The sequence below is a fragment of the Ostrinia nubilalis genome, chromosome 21 (assembly GCF_963855985.1).
Source record: "Ostrinia nubilalis chromosome 21, ilOstNubi1.1, whole genome shotgun sequence".
Lineage (NCBI taxonomy): Eukaryota > Metazoa > Arthropoda > Insecta > Lepidoptera > Crambidae > Ostrinia > Ostrinia nubilalis.
In genome coordinates, this window is record NC_087108.1 from 913250 (window position 1) to 930902 (window position 17653).

Below are 17653 nucleotides of genomic sequence, written 5' to 3' on the forward strand. Positions count from 1 at the left end.
GATGGAACATGTTATCAGCATGTGGGCAGACCTCCCACTAGGTGGACCGACGATCTGGTGAAGGTCGCGGGAAGAACCTGGATGCGGGCACATTGTGGAGATCCTTGGGGGAGGGAGAGGATGCTGCGTTTCCCAGAGATATGCGAGGGAATTGTGTCGTGCGAAGATGTCTAGCTGTGCTGTGAAAATGTGTGCGGGTTTCCACCAAAGCTGTGCGAGGAAAATGTATCGTACGAGGATGTGTAGCAGAGATTTGAAAATGCTCATTAGTGTTGTACAGCCTGAGCCTTTTCTACCAGAGATGTGCTGACCGAGGCGAGGTAAATGAAGCGATTCTATTGGTTCTTTACAAACACATCCTTCGCTACGCATCCTCGCACATCTCTGGTGGAAACGCAGCCTTACGAGATCATGATAGAAAGCTAATCCGACAATGAATATGTATTTTCATAAGTTGAAATTTACTTTTGTTTTTAATCAGTCTGTGTATTATGTATTAGGTTTTGTGAAATAAATAGTCAATAAAAATTAATCATTTTATTTTCAACTAGCTTTTGCCCGCGGCTTCGTCCGCGTGAAATTTAGTTTGTCACAGATCGTCATAATTATAGCCTATATGTTAATCTGGGTTATAAACAATAATACTGTAAAGTTTCATCAAAATCCGTTCAGTAGTTTTTGCGTGAAAGAGTAACAAACATCCAGACATCCAAACTTTCGCATTTTTAATAATAAGTAGGATATTTACATTATTATATTTTCTGCTCAACCCAAAGGTAAACTGGTCGAGAATGCTTTAGTGCATTAAGTTCGCCTTATGTTCAAATTTATTTTGGCATAAAGTTTAAATAAATAAATAAATAGATATTAGTAGGATATGTATTTACTTAATTATTATTACTGACGAGATTGCTACCATGTATGTTTAGTGACCATGAAAGATTAAAACAATATACCTAATGTATTTTATTATTTATAATATCTTAAGTTTTACAATAATAAGGTAGGTATATCCATCCAGTTACCCTAGGTCTTTATTATGAATTTAATTTACAAGTAGTTATTTACAAGCACTCTGCTCTAAATCCTTTGGCTTCAGGGAAGAACCTGGACCGCCACCAGTCCAGTGTTCCCTTGGCAGCTCTGTGTATGCGAGTTGCCTTCTTCTTGCTGTTTAAAGTCACTCCACACCTTAACAAATAAACATTACAAATAATAATGACGAAATAAGATAAAAGCAATCAAAATGAATATACCTAGTAATAGGTATTTATACACACTTTTCTCAATTTCTCAGTAGTTTTCGTGTCGGCCGGTGGCATCAGCATTTCACGTTCGCGTGTCCGTTACTTCCACCCACCGTTGACTATTGTTGGCTCTTTCTTGGGGCCCTTCAGTGGGCATACTCAGATCGCCATATCTATAGAAAATCAACTTTATTGTATCTAGAAAATATAAATCTAGCACTCATATTACTGAATCTAGGCACGTTACTTAGCTAGGCACGTGGAAGTTATGCTGGAAAGGTTATATTTCTCCAAAAAAACAGCTCAAAATTATTCGTTTAATTTCGAAATTCCTCCACCACATAGTATGTTTATTTTTACTTAACTTACCTTTCCATAAATTCTACAATCGATTTAAACGGATAGGCGCAGGTTCTCATTTTCCTATCCTGGTTAAAATCCAATTTTTTTTTGTGGAAAATTATTCATCAATAATCCTTCAACAAAACATGTTTTGTTATCTGTTGTCATGACAACAGCTGCATCAAAGTCGCAATGTTTTTCGCTCGCCGCATGTGACAGTGGCAACACGTGTTTCAGGTGTTTAAGTGGAAAAATCAAATTCTAACGTAGTTTAACTCAAAAAAAAACTCAATTTTAAGCTTAGTTATTTTAATAAATAACAACAGGTGACGGATTTATCTGGTAAAACCGTAAGTAGAATGGAATTAACTCCTCCCGATCCCCCGGATCCTCCGGATCCGGCCTCCTGTTCAATGGACATTTCTCAACCACTGTTTTCCCTAGCCGCAACAAAACGCCGCCTGGATTCGGAGGTTCCTTCTGAACCCGCGAAGAGATCCAACAACCCTTCTGCTGCAATGTCATCTCCAAGCAGCCAACCGGTGTACACGCACCCATCTCTTGTTATCGCACCAAAAGTCTACAGTGACCTTGACAAAGGCCCTTTTATTGTCCACGTGTCCCGCATCGAAACCGAGCCTAATGCCCCAACTTTCATCCAGCCAATTAGGTTTGGAAAATTTTTGGTCAATAACAAAATTAAGGACGTGATCAACGATGGTATCAAAAAAATTGGGAGAAACAGAATCTCTGTTGAGTTCACATCTGCCAGTGCTGCCAACAAATTTTTGAGTAGCGAGATTCTATCTCTTTGCAAGTACTCAGCAACAATCCCGACGTACAACGTGACCCGTATGGGCCTCATTAAACAGATCCCCTCCGATCTTCCAATGGAAGAGCTTGCGGAGTCATTGACGATTCCTGACGGATGTGGCATCCTACTAAAAGCCCGCCGTCTAAACAGGAAAGTGACCACAGACGGGCAAGCGTCCTGGGTCCCCACCCAATCGGTAGTCGTGACATTTAAGGGACAGGTTTTGCCAAAACGAGTATTTCTGTTCCATAACTCAATTCCAGTTGAGACATACCAGCTCCCAACTATTCAGTGCCTCAACTGCTGCCGCTTTGGCCATGTCAAAGCCCAGTGCAGGTCGAAGGCTAGATGTTTTCGTTGCACGCAACCCCACTCAGCGGATAACTGTGATATTACCGAAGAAAAGGCCACATGCATTCACTGCACAGGACCTCACTTTGCTCTTAACAAATCCTGTCCAGAGCACTCCAGACAAAAAGCTATTAAAATTGCTATGTCACAGGATAATATCTCCTACGCTGAGGCTTCGGCCATGTACCCAACCACTCGTAGGTCTTATGCCGACATAACAAAGTCCCCATCCTCACAACCCCTACCCTCTCCATCCCAAACACTCCATTCACAAACATCCCACCTACCTCTCTCCTACAAGAAAACCATACCCCGCTCCCCCCGCTCTCCCGCGCCGTTAGGAAAAGGCTACGACCGGCAGGCACACCAGGCCATTATTGGCAATTGTGCTTCTAGCCTTCCTAATGGGTGCGCCCTTACCGACAATCCTCCATCGTCCTTCTCAGACGACATAAACCTTTTAGATCTTGTCCTAACCCTCATCCTCCGTGTTGTTACCCAACACAAAGACAGTATACCGTCCAACGTTGCTCAAAAACTTTCCCAAATCTCTCAGATATCTAATTACAATGGCAATTCAGGCGGTTCAGTGGAACTGTCAGAGCATTAGAAGAAAAAAACACGAACTTTCCTACCTAATCAATAAATACTCTCCGTCGTTCATAGCCGTCTCGGAGACCTGGTTAGTTCCGGATTCACACTTCCGTGTATCTGGCTATTCATGTCTCCGGGATGATAGAAACGATGGATACGCAGGAAGCGCCTTTCTTGTAAGGCGCTCCCTCTCCTATTCCCAACTCCCTCTTCCCTCGCATAGCCAGGACATTAATGCCGTGGCTGTGCGAATTTTCGACCTTTCAATCCTATCCGTTTACATTCCCCGTCCTAACTCATCCTCCCTTAATGAACTGCGTACAGCCATTCTGGCTCTTCCTCCTCCCGTCCTTATCCTAGGCGACCTTAATGCTCACAATACTGCATGGGGCTCCTATCACACGGACTCCCCAGGATCTTTACTCTTAGACCTTCTTGACGATCTAAATCTATGCGTCCTAAACAACGGCTGTTCAACTAGAAGATGCCTCCCATCTCAAAATCCAGCCACCGCCGTGGATGTATCTTTTTGCTCTCCTAACCTTACGTCACTTCTCTCATGGAATGTTCTAAAAAGCACTTTTGGCAGCGACCATTTCCCCATTTTGTTAACTATCCCTAATAAATCATCCCCAACCGTCCGTCCCCCTCCTCTACTACGATATAAATTAAATAATGCTGATTGGTCAGCCTTCTCAGTATCAGTAAATAATAAATTAGACTCACTTCCCACAATCTCCCCTTTAAATTCAATTTCAGTGTATGAACACTTTACAAACATCCTCCGGATGTCAGCAGATGAACATTTCCCTCAAAAGAATCCTACACATAAGACCTCCCCCCCTTGGTGGGATGCGGAATGTTCAGCTGCCATTCGGAAACGCAAAGAGGCGGAAAAACGTTATAACAGGTCTATGACAATGGAGAACTTTCTGCTCTATCAGCAGACAGCAGCCCAGACAAGGAAATTTTTATCGCAGAAGAAAAAGCTAGGATGGACCCGTTTCTGCGAGAATATGTCTCCCAGGACGCCCTCTTCTGTAGTGTGGAAGCAGATTAGAAGGTACCGCCAATCCCTTTCTCCATCCAACGCTCCCTCAAACAATCCCTCTATTTGGTTGGAAGAATTTGCAGATAAATTAGCTCCTCCTTTTGTCCCCTTTATGGACTGCTTCCCATCCAGCTCCTCTGTGCCTATTCCCCCAACTGGTAATTTAGATTCCCCTTTTTCTGCTGACGAACTCCTTTGTGCCCTTAGTGGGCTAACTGATTCGTCTCCCGGAGCCGATGGATTGCCATATTCCTTTTTAGTTAACTCTCCCCCTAGAGCCAAATCTTTCTTTCTTCAACTAGTCAACAACTTCTTTGACCTAGGAACCGTCCCTGACTCTTGGAAGGAACAAATTGTAATTCCTATACCGAAGCCAGGGAAGGATCCTTTAGAACATAACTCCTATCGCCCTATAGCCTTATCCTCTGCCCTACTAAAAGTTATGGAGCATATGATCAGAAACCGCCTGGAGTGGTTCATGGAGTCTCACGGTATCCTAGCAAAGTCTCAATTCGGTTTCCGCAAAGGTCTGAGCACTCTGGACAGTCTTAGTATTTTAACCACCGACATCAGACTGGCTTTCAAGAATAAGGAGTACTTAGTGGGTGTTTTTTTGGACATATCTTCCGCTTACGATAACGTCTTACTTCCAGTACTCAGGCAAAAGTTGCTACATCTGAGTGGCTCGGAGAAGTTGGTTCGTTTCATCAGTAACTCGTTAATGGCAAGAACTGTCTCAATAAAATGTCAAAACATCACATCCCCTCCCCGTCTACTCTGGAAAGGCCTACCTCAAGGTTCCGTTCTCAGTCCACTCCTATACAGCATTTATACCTATGACCTTGACCAAGCTGTCGATTCTTTCTGCAACATCCTTCAGTACGCCGATGATATTGCCCTTTACATCTCATCTAAATCGATAGACGAGGCAACTACTCGTCTTAATTCCGCTCTAAGCTATCTCAGTGACTGGATGCTCTCCCACGGCCTATCCATCTCTGTTCCGAAATGCTGTTGCGTTACCTTTACTCGGAAACGACAGACTCCGAACATAGAGGTATTTATAGACGGTGACCTTATTCCCTGCTGCAACCAGGTCAAATTTTTGGGTCTGACTCTAGACTGTAGACTGTCAGGTGTCGCTCATTTTAACTCCATCCTTAAAAAGGCGGAAAATGGAATTAACGTAATTCGCGCCCTTTCAGGCACTTGGTGGGGGGCCCACCCTTACTCTCAAAAGCTCCTTTATAACGCCATTGTGCGCAGTCATTTTGACTACGCGTCTTTTCTTTTGGACCCTTGTAACAAAGCAGCCCTTGATAGATTATCCAAAACACAATCAAAGTGCTTACGCATAATTTTGGGAGCAATGAAATCTTCGCCTATAAATGCGTTACAAGTAGAGTGCGTTGACCCTCCCCTCTATTTGCGTAGGCAGTACCTCAGCGACCGTTTCTTTGCTAAGGTCGCTCAGAATGCCTCTCATCCACTTTTAAAAAAACTTGAGCTTCTCTCGTCTTCTAACATTTCATCTTCTTCTTTTCAAAAGACACCTTGCATTTTGCTGAGCTTCCAAAAATTTAGTCGTCTTCCATGCCCCATTACAAAAACTCCTGTTTTCCCTCTCTTCTCCAATAGCTTTGAATCGTTAATATTTCAACCGCCTGTTATTTTAAATTTCGGTATTTCTAAAGATTCCCCTGCCGCACCCCAAGAATTCAGAATTATTTTATCCGAACACTGGCAAGGCTGGCTCACGATGTACACAGATGCGTCCAAGCTCGCTGATGACGGCTGCGTCGGCGCCGCAGTGTGGATACCTGTGTACAAAATCGCTCTTAGTTACAAATGTCCCCCAGTGACATCGGTTTTTACCGGTGAAGCAGTGGCAATTTTAGAAGCAATTCTATACGCTAAATCTCACTCATTAAATAATGTTTTAATTTTTTCGGACTCCCTAAGTTGTCTCCAATCGATTCTGGCTAATACTTTTAAGTCTAAAGTTAAATTTCCAACCGTCTTAAAAATAAGAGAAGCTCTTTTTGATTGCCGTTCGAAGGGTATAAATATCGTTTTGGCTTGGATCCCTAGTCACAGAGGAATTCCAGGAAACGAATCTGTTGACTCATGCGCAAAACATGCTATATCCTCTGGCTCCCTAGAGCACTACTCACTATTCTCTCATGACGCTGCATCCCTCTCCCTAGCCCATCTTTATAAATCGTGGAGAACTCATTGGGACAATTCAAAAAGGATGGTTGGCAAATACTACGCAGACATTCAAAACGATATTCCCCCTAGACCCTGGTTTTTTAAACACAAATACTTACCAAAAAGTTCTGTATCAATTATATGTCGGTTGCGAATTGGTCATGCGTGTACTCCGGTTCACCTTGCGAAGATGCACATAAAGGATAGTTCCTTATGCGAATGTGGCTTAGACGAAGGCACAACTAATCACATTTTCTTCAATTGTCCAAACGTAGGTTCCTCCTTATTTGATTTCCTTCCTGAAAGCGTCCCTCGCCCTACTAATATTAAATGTTTATTAAATTCTATGGACCCACCGCTTTTAAAACTACTATCAAAATTTATTCAATCCCGCAAAATTCGTTTGTAGGTAACCGAATTTTTTTCTTTCCTCTCCCAATCTTTCGTCCCACCTACCCCCCTCCTTACATTTTAATTTCTATGTTATGTATCTATTTGTGGTGTCTCAATTTGTGTTGTCTTTTTTGTTATAGGTACACAAATAATAATTTTGCTTATTATTAGAAACGTTAAATATTTTTGTTTTTTGTAAACCCTGTTACTTTGTCAAAACTGTTTACGTGACATTGGCGAAATCATGGTTCTCAAAACCAAACCGTTGCCATAAAAAAAAGAAGAAGAAGAAAGTCGCAATGACAAGAAATAAACAATACAAATTTAAAATCATCATGTTAATTCAGCTTTAAGCACTGTTCTAGGACACTTAAATTTTGCAGTGTTATTTTTGACATTTTCGTTATTTCCTACTCTATCTTTTCTATATAGTTAGAAAGGAGCGGCATTCGTTCTTTCATTCATCCATTCATAGAGTGTGAAGTTGGATACGTTTACATGCTCACCAACATTACATCACAAAACCATCGAATTATCGCTGGCGAGTAAAGTATACGGTAATTGAACTCATGGTATGATTTTAAGGCAAACTTCATCGATCCACGTTTAAACTCTATCGACTGTAGTATACGAATACAAGTTTTCGATGGCAACTCATGGTAGAGGCACAAGAGCTTAATCGTTGTAGATAAAAAAAACATAGTCATACCATCGAATCACATAAGAAGTAGGAACGCTCGCGAACAAGCGGCGATCGTGAGCGAACGTACGCGAGCAATGTTACTGTTAGGCCGGGTACAGACGTGTGTAACGCGTAATGGATTCTATTGTGTAAACGTATGGTAATAATATGGGTGACGCTTTACATGAAACGCTCGTGGTGCCGTCCACACGCAGGATTCGCGTTATTTTTCAAGATAGATGACGTCACACACGTCTGTACCTGGCCTTACAATAATTATACCTAAGCAGTCACATTTATCAAAGTAAGCTTTCAATTAAGACCAGTTAGCGCCACTAATGTGACTGTTTACTTCAGACACAGTCCATTATTGTCCATGTCCATGTTTACGAAAGAAATTAGGCGAAACTGGGTAAGTATGTAAACCAAACATTGTCACTAAATGTTTGGAGACTGTGGGACCGGCTTTGACATGGAACGGTAAATTGCTGCAAAGGTTATCGTTTAAAGAACAAACGATACCACAAAAAAAAATTGGCCAAGTGCGTGTCGTGCCACGCGCAGTGTAGGTTCCGTAGTTGTCCGTCGTTAACACACAATACATAATATATTACTTCATCTAAAGTCACTTTTAATATTTTCTTCTAAGGATTTTTTACTAGTTAAGAAATTTTATAATACATGAGTCAAGTGACTATTACTCTTAACTAACTAATGTATCTTAACCGTTATAGTTTTCCTTGAAAGTTCATGAAAGAATGAAGAAAGCAGTATTATTACGAATTTTTCCAGATTTTTCAAGCCAACAGTTCAGTTTTTGGAGGGGGGGGGTCGCCCTAACTCGAACAAAAATTGGCACTTTAAACTTTAATAATTTGCGAACAGAACAGACAGTTCCTTGTCAGGACTACGGAACCCTAAAAACATGTAAAATGCTGCCAAGACGAACCGTATGACTCACACTGAAAAAGTTTTTCAGATCTCACTCAGACTCTACAAGTCAAGCTTCTAACTCTACACCTTAGTAAAAACATGTGGCCAGGCCATGTCATTGCTACAAGAAGCTCTTAAAAATAATTGGGACTACATACCTAACAAACTGAGACTAACGCCCGTATTAACAAACATTACTATGAGGTCTCACAGTGCGCGTGGACTCACAGGGTCACACACGAACCAATCACAGAGCTCTATTTGCTGCTTCACTTAAGCAAGCATCGTTTGTGAATACGGGCGAAAGTAAATTAATGCAAAGTTAAAGATACATTATAGTGCATATTGGCCACATTGTCCTATTACTGAAAATCAGGGGTCTGAAGTTTTCCTAGACTGCATAAATTCAAACGCCCTCCTCTGAAATACGTATTTCTAATTTTATTCAACCAAATTCGCCCCTATTCCTCCAGCATACAAACATTTAAATTTTCAATAAATAAAGTAATAAAATTAGGTTGTTATTAGCCTTTTGTATTAATGTTTACATACTAAAGTTTTGTTTATACCAAAATTGAGTATTTTTAAACAAAACTAGTTCAGCTATCAACGTCCATTTGCGGACTATCCATTATATTTTCCCAAATCAAAATGGTTGCCTAATCTAAAAGACACCAATTTGTACGTAGGAGGTGTAAGCCGTTAAAGTTTAATGTCTCACTCGTTACCTGCTAACTCCAATTAACCCCACGCTGAGCTTTTAGCAAGCTTTTGACAACTTATTATGAAAGTTTTATTAATTTTGTCAAAAGCTTTTAGTGGGAAATTAAGTGGTGCTGATTATTTGTGATGTTAATTTTATGTTATTAACACTTTGAATTTAATTTAATCAAAGACAACACCTACTAATATAGTTCTGAAGGGGTGGTAGGTAGGGCGTGTTTAACTTTCCCTGGTTCAAACTTGACCTTCATTGGTTAGGTTTTTATTGACAGTCAAGCTGTAGATCTTCGCTACACAGGAGCAGCGGTGGAAACGAGCTGTGGTATTAGTCCCGTATATTTTATTTTTTGTCTTTTTTATTTTTATCCATATATTGGAAAGGGAATCAAATCATTCTGCCCCGGTTTCCTTCAAAAAATCCTTGCTGGGTGCTTTCAGTGCGATTTTGCAACGATATAACTATGTCATCAAAGAAAGAAATATTTATTTCTTTCTAATCATTAACTATAACATCATAGGTAGGAGTATGTAATCTGATGCTGTTACTGTACATGAATACAATAGTCTGAATTGCTGACGACTGCAACATACCGATCTACCTTTTTCTCAACTAAAGTCTACCGGTCTATTCATATGCCCACCACTGGGTTCCCATACAATAAATAAAGCAGCTTTTTTACAACCATTATTAGCTCCAATCATTATTTATCCGTCTCATTATTTATTTGTCTGCTTTGATAAGTTTTTGTCTTGTTTTTTGCGGTTTAAACAAATTGAGCTCAAGAGTGGGTGTTGATAGTCGTCCTTATAAGACGTGTTGTTATGTAATGACGTGTTTTTTCTTGATATAATCTGCAAGGATTTGTTTGAATTTAATTCTTGATCTAGTAATGTTGGTGTCCAAGGCAACCATAGAAAATGAAGGCCCCTAAAAATATAAAGTCTTTGGAATCTACATTTATTACCACTCAAACTCATTGACTCAGCATTGACTCACTGATCAGGAACATAACGGTCTGGTCAGGATTATAACGCTTACTGCCAACTCATATAACCTTAAACCTTCTAGGCACAAAAAATAGGCATTTGCTGGGCAAACTCGCTTCACAATAAGTAGATCGCATATCTACTCCCAGGTACAAACTATATGTTATTTTGTGCCCCAGGCGAGTGCCGATATGTTGTCCCGAAGTGGTAGTAAGGCAAGCTATATTGGGACTCATTTGGGACGTGCATCAGTGCCCTGAAAAGGGCAACATTATTAATAAAGAATTTGAGTTTTTAATAGTTTTAAAGTTTAAATTGTTTTTCAAAGTATCTAGCTAAAATACTCTACAGTCCAATCGTGAGCCAATAGAAATGCCTATGTAAATCTAAAATTCTAAATATCCTTAGCCGTTTCTAGGCCAAAAGCGTCGGAATGTCCTAACAACGGTCAGCTAACCTATCACTATTCAGTGGTTTACAATGGTCTGATCCGAGTTGTGACTCAAGACACGTCAGTGACCTTACGCTGTGGGCTTGTGTCACGCGGAGTTAAGGTCAGGCTTGATTGTTTATTGTAGTTTTTGGACAACTTTTGTATTTGACCACTATATCATCTTAAGTATGTGATAGATCCTTGATATGTCAATGCTATCGGTATCTTCATAAAAGAACTGTGATAATAAAATGTTACTAAAAATGCGACAGGAGTGAGACTAGAGCCTATCTATAACACTGTCTACTTATTTTGTTAAAAATACATTAATTCTCGTAGCTCATACCGTGTCCTATGTGGTTATGGTTCATGATACACAGCTGACAGAGAGTTAAAGGAGGCAATTAATAGGATCCCATTGGCACCCTTTGGGTAAGGAACCCTAATAATATCAGGTGATGGCGTGAGAGACCTGATTCCCTGCCCTTTTGTCCTTTTGTCTGAGAGTCCTCCGCCTGGACATGAGCTCTCCTGGCTTATTTGGAAGTCTTTAAATAGACTTCGGACGTAGTAAGGACAATCTGTTCAGGTGGGGATTCTTGGATGGCTCAAACTTGGAGTGCAAGTGAAGTTCCCCAGTCGATGAAGCACATGACGTCGTGCCCTGCATGCCCGAGCAACTGCACGCAGGAAGATTTAATGAAGCCTGACAACGCCACTCTTGTAGCGGAGTTTTGGGCTGACAGTCTACAGGTTTGTTCAAGAAGAAGAAGGGCTTTTTCCTATGCTTTTTGAGAACACAAAGTGCATAAGCAATTTAATTTTTAACCTACTGTCTAAATAACACACGTACGTTATTACTGCCCCTTAACAGGCTTGCTAAAAGCAAAAAAGTAAGAGATCACCCGATAGCGTTAGCACGTGATAATGAACTCGTTATGACCCGAGTGACTGAATGGCTGCATAATAACTGTGGTTTATTACGTTAATTTAAGACTAGGCGCAGACCACCGATTTTAGTTGGCCGATAGTTGTGCCCGATTTTAAATTGTATAGAATCGGCCAAATCAAATCGGTGTAATGTTCGCACTTCCATACATGACCATACTGATCAACTGCCCGACTAAACTATTGGCCGACGAAAAATCGATGGTCTGCGCCTAGGCTGTGTATTTTGTTACAAATACTAATACAGGGTAGATTTTTGTGAGGAATAGATAACCCGTGGGGGGTGGAGTTAGACTAGCTACTTAATTCTACTTTCCCAACCACGCGGGCAAATATTTTTTTTTTTTTTTTTTTTTTATGTGATAGGAGGCAAACGAGCAAACGGATCACCTGTGCCTCTACCATGAGTTGCCATCGAAAACTTGTATTCGTATACTACAGTCGATAGAGTTTAAACGCGGATCGATGAAGTTTGCATTAAAATCATACCATGAGTTCAATTACCGTATACTTTACTCGCCAGCGATAATTCGATGGTTTTGTGATGTCATGTTGGTGAACATGTTAACGTATCCAACTTCACACTCTATGAATGGATGAATGAAAGAACGAATGCCGTTCCTTTCTAACTATATAGAAAAGATAGAGTAGGAAAAAGCAAAAATGTCAAAAATAACACTGCAAAATTTAAGTGTCCTAGAACAGTGCTTAAAACTGAATTAACATGATGATTTTAAATCTGTATTGTTTATTTCTTGTCATTGCGACTTTGACGCAGCTGTTGTCATGACAACAGATAACAAAACATGTTTTGTTGAAGGATTATTGATGAATAATTTTCCACAAAAAATTGTATTTTAACCACGATAGGAAAATGAGAATCTGCGCCTATCCGTTTAAACCGATTGTAGAATTTATGGAAAGGTAAGTTAAGTAAAAATAAACATACTAGGTATGTGGTGGAGGAATTTCGAAATTAAACGAATAATTTTGAGCTGGTTTTTTTGGAGAAATACAACCTTTCCAGCATAACTTCCACGTGCCTAGCTAAAATTCAGTAATATGAGTGCTAGATTTATATTTTCTAGATACAATAAAGTTGTTTTTCCATAGATATGGCGATCTGAGTATGCCCACTAAAGGGCCCCAAGAAAGAGCCAACAATAGTCAACGGTGGGTGGAACTAACGGACACGCGAACGTGAAATGCTGATGCCACCGGCGACACGAAAACTACTGAGAAATTGAGAAAAGTGTGTATAAATACCTACTACTTTATTAATTTTGATTGCTTTTATCTTATTTCGTCATTATTATTTGTAATGTTTATTTGTTAAGGTGTGGAGTGACTTTAAACAGCAAGAAGAAGGCAACTCGCATACACAGAGCTGCCAAGGGAACACTGGACTGGTGGCGGTCCAGGTTCTTCCCTGAAGCCAAAGGATTTAGAGCAGAGTGCTTGTAAATAACTACTTGTAAATTAAATCCATAATAAAGACCTAGGGTAACTGGATGGATATACCTACCTTATTATTGTAAAACTTAAGATATTATAATTAATTAAATACATTATATTGTTTTAATCTTTCATGGTCACTAAACATACATGGTAGCAATCTCGTCAGTAATAATAATTAAGTAAATACATATCCTACTAATATCCTACTTAATATTAAAAATGCGAAAGTTTGGATGTCTGGATGTTTGTTACTCTTTCACGCAAAAACTACTAAACTGATTTTGATGAAACTTTACAGTATTATTGTTTATAACCCAGATTAACATATAGGCTATAATTATTATGATGATCTGTGACAAACTAAATTTCACGCGGACGAAGCCGCGGGCAAAAGCTAGTTGAAAATAAAATGATTAATTTTTATTGACTATTTATTTCACAAAACCTAATACATAATACACAGACTGATTAAAAACAAAAGTAAATTTCAACTTATGAAAATACATATTCATTGTCGGATTAGCTTTCTATCATGATCTCGTAAGGCTGCGTTTCCACCAGAGATGTGCGAGGATGCGTAGCGAAGGATGTGTTTGTAAAGAACCAATAGAATCGCTTCATTTACCTCGCCTCGGTCAGCACATCTCTGGTAGAAAAGGCTCAGGCTGTACAACACTAATGAGCATTTTCAAATCTCTGCTACACATCCTCGTAGCTACGATACATTTTCCTCGCACAGCTTTGGTGGAAACCCGCACACATTTTCACAGCACAGCTAGACATCTTCGCACGACACAATTCCCTCGCATATCTCTGGGAAACGCAGCATCCTCTCCCTCCCCCAAGGATCTCCACAATGTGCCCGCATCCAGGTTCATCCCGCGACCTTCACCAGATCGTCGGTCCACCTAGTGGGAGGTCTGCCCACATGCTGATAACATGTTCCATCGTAATAAACTTCTTTCCGACATAATTTAATAAAGAAAACACCTAAAATGACCTAAAACCACAATTTTATTTTGCTTTTCACATGTCAATAAGCCAGTGAGTTACGTTACTGCTGAGCGTTACTGTGACAGCTAAGGTATTTTTCGATGACATCTTTGAAAATTGCAACTCATGGTAAGTTATTTGTATGAAACTTAATAAAAACTTTAGTCGCTATCGTATTCATTTAGATAGGTTTTTTACCTAACGATTTGAGATGAACTCATGGTAGTGTTTTTAGTTTTGCTGTGGTTCAGCTACTAACCGCTAGAGGCGCTGTACAATTTGCCATACATTTTTTTACGCCCTCGATAGCGAGATGCTCGGTAGGTAAACTCATGGTAGAGGCACTGATGGTAAGTGATTACCGTCGCCCATAGATAAATATGATCGTAAATTATTGTTTTATATAAAATAAAAATAGGCGGTCTAAGTTCAACCCTAGGGTACCCTAGAAGGAAGATCCGCCCCTGGGAGTAACTAATTTGTTAGGTTTCAGGCAAGACAGCGCGACAGATAGATGATAGAATTTCAAAAATACTTGCGGACTGCGGTAGAAATCCACGCAAAATAGTAGAGAATACAATAAAAGGCAATTTTAGGTATCGTCGAGCTTTGATTGTGTAAACAAAGTATGAATTTTGAAATCGCACGCATCCCAGAGAGCCCCACGCGTGGGTGTTTACGCGCTTCGCAGTTTCGCGACCCATTCATGGTGCTCTTCAAGGTTAAAAGGCTCCATTAGTCTTTATTTTTTAACCAGCTTCGGAAAAGGAGGAGTTTCTCAATTCAATTACATGTATATTTTTTCTTTAATTTGGTGAGGTTTCCATCTGTTGCAAATTGAGATATAGAGAATGAAGTAAAACAGAAACAATTCTTAGATTCTATGCCCGTGGAAGTCATCTCTACATAGAATAAAAAAGTCGCTTTGTCTGTCTGTTCCAGGACGGTCGCTATATTATGGTTATAATAACGGGACTACTATTCCCACCTCTCGTTCCCACCGCTGCAACTCCTGTGTAGCCAGGATCTACAGCTTCACCGCCAATAGAAAAAATCGTTTAAATAAGTAGTAAGACTAATATAATAATACTAACGTGGTTTGAAGTTATTTAGGTATTTTAGATATATCCACACACTAAGTACATTCTTGCCCTATGATACAATTTTTATTCTGAACGCTCATATCTTATACATATAGAAATCTTCGCCTAAACTGTATTTCTTAAAATCGCATCCACAAATAACGTCAAGAAATTACTTAAAACTGTAATTGCTTGAAAAATCATCGTCAATCAATTCCCAGACAAAACCATTTTGAATGCTCAGAATCGTGATTCATATAAAACCTGTATTATGTTTTAAACCATTACCTACACACCAAATATAGTTGGATCAATTATAAACTAAGTTCCGAGTGATTCATTGTCAATTATAATTAGACCAAAATGGTATCTAAAGCGGTCTTTGACTCGTGTTCAAAAAATCTATCGATAAATAGTTCTGTTTATAAATCTGTGAGTATGTTCTCGCTTGATGTTGGAATAGACTATTATAGCATTTTACTTGCAATTTAAGACATTTAAAAAACGTTTTACTGGCAATTTAGTATGCGAAGTAGGTTTTCTATTGCATTGTAAATATATTATGAAAAAAAAAGAAGTTTTTAGACAGCAAAATACAGAGTTTGTTACGGCGTCGTGAATGACGCTTGTTGCAAGTCGAAAATACTTTTCTCAGTGCGATGGTAGCTAGTACTGTAATACTTATTAGAAGTGCAGGTACAATTGCCAGCACATCGGACTATATATTTTTATAGCAAAGTCGTACCTATATTCATCTACATAACAAGATACAATGTCAAGCGTGATATGCCGTTCATACAAGTGGGCGACACGCGGGCGTGGACTTTGCTCTGGTCGGCTTTATACAATCGACAATGCATATAAATAAAACATACCTATTTTTTTTCTGCAATGTTTCTTTAAATCTAAATAAATACCATAGGTAACAAGATAAACTAACTGAGATACAGGCAGCCCAAAAACATTTTTTTATTATATTATAGCCCTAAGAAAGAATTTCATAAAATTTAATTAGATTTAAAAAGTACTACAGGTAATTGGTCTTCAAACCTACAAATGCAAATGGTGTTGAGACGCAGATTCATAGTTACTGATTGAAGTTCGTTTAGGGGAACCATCAACAAGAGAGAGAGCTGTGATGACAGCCTAGTTTGTTGATGGTTTTCTATAGGATGGTTCCCATGGACACTCTAGGAACCTCCAATTTAACCAATGGTTTGGGTGATTCTTAACATACACCCTACCACGAAAGATTCATTCCAATTCAATTCAGCTAATCTAAAAATGCTGGTCACTCAAGAATCAACATCCATAATACCATTCGTCTTTTCAAATTTACTAAAACATGTGTAAATCTAATATCTTGGTTCCGTTTCTTACGCGATGTTCGTCTAATCAATGCGCGTCTCATCTCAATCCACTAGCAATACAAACGATCACGACATGACACTTCCTTGTTTGTTTTACACGTCCACTGGTTAAGCAAAAACTAAGACAAAACACTTGTTTTATCGTGTTCTGTTATTCGTGTTACTCACTACTCACTAGACTCTACGTGCGGCTTCGCTCACGTGAACTGCGGTCACTCACGGAAAATCATCGTGAACACCATAGCCAAAAGCATTATTTATTAACCGCAAAGTATCTTCTATCTATCTATATATCTATATAAATAAAAATGAATTGCTGTTCGTTAGTGATTAAAACTCGAGAACGGCTGGGCCGATTGAGCTAATTTTGGTTTTAAAATGTTTGTCGTAGTCCAGGGTAGGTCTAAACGGTGAGCAAATAAGGAAAAATTGCGATGGCTTATTTATTGCCTTTAAGGCGGAACAGAGTTCGCCGGGTCAGCTAGTAAAAAATATAATGTTATTAATATTAACATGAGAGAGGTATAGGTTTTCCATGCAAACAACACAACTTGTGTTTTTCAGTTGCTTCGCTTGTGCACTAAACATTTTAACCTACTCGTATTTTACACTGTTTTATTTTTGCTTTGATTAATCATCATCATCATAGCCGCTGGGGTAAAAAAATTTCGGGTGGCAACCACAAATGTATGTGTGGGCAGGTGTCCCACTAGGTGGACCAACGATCTGGTAACGTTCGGGGGAAGTCGAACTGGTCGATGTGGAAGTCTATGGGGGAGGCCTTTGTCCAGCAGTGGACGTCATTTGGCTGAAACGAACGAACGAACATCATCATGATCCTATAAAATAGGCCTCTGTAGTTTTTGCTATATCCAACCAGACTGAGCATTAGAACGAAGACTTTCGTCTGAAACTTCTTATTACTCCCAAGTTTCCAACTCCTACTGAAGTGTCCTTAGTCAACATTAAATATTATTAATATCAGTAGTGTTTAACACTATAAATTATTTACATTTATTGAATTGCTAGTCACAATCGAGC

At 39.4% G+C, this 17653-nt stretch overlaps 1 protein-coding gene and 2 long non-coding RNA genes across 3 annotated transcripts in view; 1 reads left to right on the forward strand and 2 right to left on the reverse strand.

The window, feature by feature from the left end:
* Positions 1 to 17653, reverse strand: part of LOC135082018 (GAS2-like protein pickled eggs) — a 201893-nt gene that overhangs the window by 150147 nt on the left and 34093 nt on the right. The window lies entirely within an intron of this gene.
* Positions 1034 to 1685, reverse strand: LOC135081958 (uncharacterized). The gene is made up of 3 exons (XR_010259310.1): positions 1617 to 1685; positions 1281 to 1420; positions 1034 to 1191 (listed from the first exon to the last, which is right to left on the reverse strand). It is a non-coding gene; the product is annotated as an uncharacterized LOC135081958 (long non-coding RNA).
* On the forward strand, positions 12579 to 13277 carry LOC135082105 (uncharacterized). Its single transcript, XR_010259347.1, has 3 exons — positions 12579 to 12633; positions 12823 to 12961; positions 13047 to 13277. It is a non-coding gene; the product is annotated as an uncharacterized LOC135082105 (long non-coding RNA).